Consider the following 2,500-nt stretch of genomic DNA (forward strand, 5'->3'; position numbering starts at 1 on the left):
ATATCACCACCCGCCCTCGTGTTATACCACATGAAAAATTGCAGAAGTGAGAGACACAGACCCGCCAGCCTCTTGCTACAAGCATCGAACCGACGTGACGTATCTGACGGTGACTCAGGCATCCGCGTACTGCCACCACTATCCACCCCCCCCCCCCTCTCTGCCCCCTTCCCACACAATACCAAATTTAACCAACTTTATCGCTTAACCTAACTGTGGTTTTACCAGATTATCGCTTAACCTAACTGTGGTTTTACCAGATTATCGCTTAACCTAACTGTGGCTGTACCAGATTATCGCTTAACCTAACTGTGGCTGTACCAGATTATCGCTTAACCTAACTGTGGCTGTACCAGATTATCGCTTAACCTAACTGTGGCTGTACCAGATTATCGCTTAACCTAACTGTGGCTGTACCAGATTATCGCTTAACCTAACTGTGGCTGTACCAGATTATCGCTTAACCTAACTGTGGCTGTACCAGATTATCGCTTAACCTAACTGTGGTTGTACCAGATTATCCCTTAACCTAACTCAATTTGTCCCTTAACCTAACTCAATTTGTCCCTTAACCTAACTCAATTTGTCCCTTAACCTAACTCAATTTGTCCCTTAACCTAACTCAATTTGTCCCTTAACCTAACTCAATTTGTCCCTTAACCTAACTCAATTTGTCCCTTAACCTAACTCAATTTGTCCCTTAACCTAACTCAATTTGTCCCTTAACCTAACTCAATTTGTCCCTTAACCTAACTCAATTTGTCCCTTAACCTAACTCAATTTGTCCCTTAACCTAACTCAATTTGTCCCTTAACCTAACTCAATTTGTCCCTTAACCTAACCCACGTTGTCCCTTAACCTAACTCAATTTGTCCCTTAACCTAACTCAATTTGTCCCTTAACCTAACTCAATTTGTCCCTTAACCTAACTCAATTTGTCCCTTAACCTAACTCAATTTGTCCCTTAACCTAACTCAATTTGTCCCTTAACCTAACTCAATTTGTCCCTTAACCTAACCCACGTTGTCCCTTAACCTAACCCACGTTGTCCCTTAACCTAACCCACGTTGTCCCTTAACCTAACCCACGTTGTCCCTTAACCTAACCCACGTTGTCCCTTAACCTAACCCACGTTGTCCCTTAACCTAACCCACGTTGTCCCTTAACCTAACCCACGTTGTCCCTTAACCTAACCCACGTTGTCCCTTAACCTAACCCACGTTGTCCCTTAACCTAACCCACGTTGTCCCTTAACCTAACCCACGTTGTCCCTTAACCTAACCCACGTTGTCCCTTAACCTAACCCACGTTGTCCCTTAACCTAACCCACGTTGTCCCTTAACCTAACCCACGTTGTCCCTTAACCTAACCCACGTTGTCCCTTAACCTAACCCACGTTGTCCCTTAACCTAACCCACGTTGTCCCTTTGCCTAACATAGTTCACTGCTCGGAATCTCTGGTGTCGTTGTTATCCTCATGTAGATGTCTTGCGAGTGTTGCTTACTTTCCACATATTCCCGCTATCCACTGTCAATTGTACTGCAATAGGACTATATCGCCCCCCCCCCCCCCTCTGCCCCTCTCTTTGTGTCTCCGTCCTCTCAAGCTGGTCGGTCTGGCGTTTGAGTGTTAAATGAGCCTCGCAGCTGTTCAGTTGCGTTCAGATGTCGACGCCCTCAGTGTACGTCGTGGTATGGTCTGTGTCCATTGTCCGCTGATGTCGTACGCGTAACCCACACGCTGTACCGATCATCGGTAGTTACGTACAGAGTGAAGTAGTGTGATACGTGTGACCGTACGCTGGCTGTGCCCAACGGTGTCGAATCTCAATTTCCATATGTTGTGCTCGATGCTACTTGTCTCGTCTCCCAATAACAGCTAGGTTGCACTGTGGTACGCCGTAGAGGCGTGTGGGAGGAACGTACGAACGCATTGTATGTCACCCTGGGTCGCTGGGGGTGGTGGTGCGGTGAGTCAGGTCAGGTCAGCGTGAGCCGTGTGATGTAGTGACGCGTGTATTCCGACTTTGTCGTATTGCCTCACACAAAGTGCTACCCTGGTGGACCGCGTTCCATATCTGGGACATGCCGCAGATGCCGGTTGACAGTGGATCGCGGAAGGGACATCGCATACGTGCGCGGGCCACCTTCCACGTGTTCTCTTCTGCACATGTCGCAGTGTGTATGTGGTCTGATGTAGCGTGTCGTGACACATGACATCCTGGCATGCAAGAATTGTTGAATTCGCAAATGTAGGTGGACATCTACGTTTACTGCCCAAGATACGCAAATGAACTGGAAATCCGTTGTTGAGCGGTTGTTCACGCTGGAGGTGAATCTGTGATGGCGACGATCGGTACAGCTATTAACCGGTTGTTTCAGCGGTACCCGCCACATCCACACACGTGACTAGGCCCATGTGGGTATGAAGCGATACGCGGCGGTGGCTTGGTGGGACTGTTCCCGGCCGGTGAAGGGGGGCCGCCCGGCGTGTTGGCCG

Source organism: Schistocerca gregaria, unplaced genomic scaffold, assembly GCF_023897955.1.
Source record: "Schistocerca gregaria isolate iqSchGreg1 unplaced genomic scaffold, iqSchGreg1.2 ptg000558l, whole genome shotgun sequence".
Taxonomy (NCBI): domain Eukaryota; kingdom Metazoa; phylum Arthropoda; class Insecta; order Orthoptera; family Acrididae; genus Schistocerca; species Schistocerca gregaria.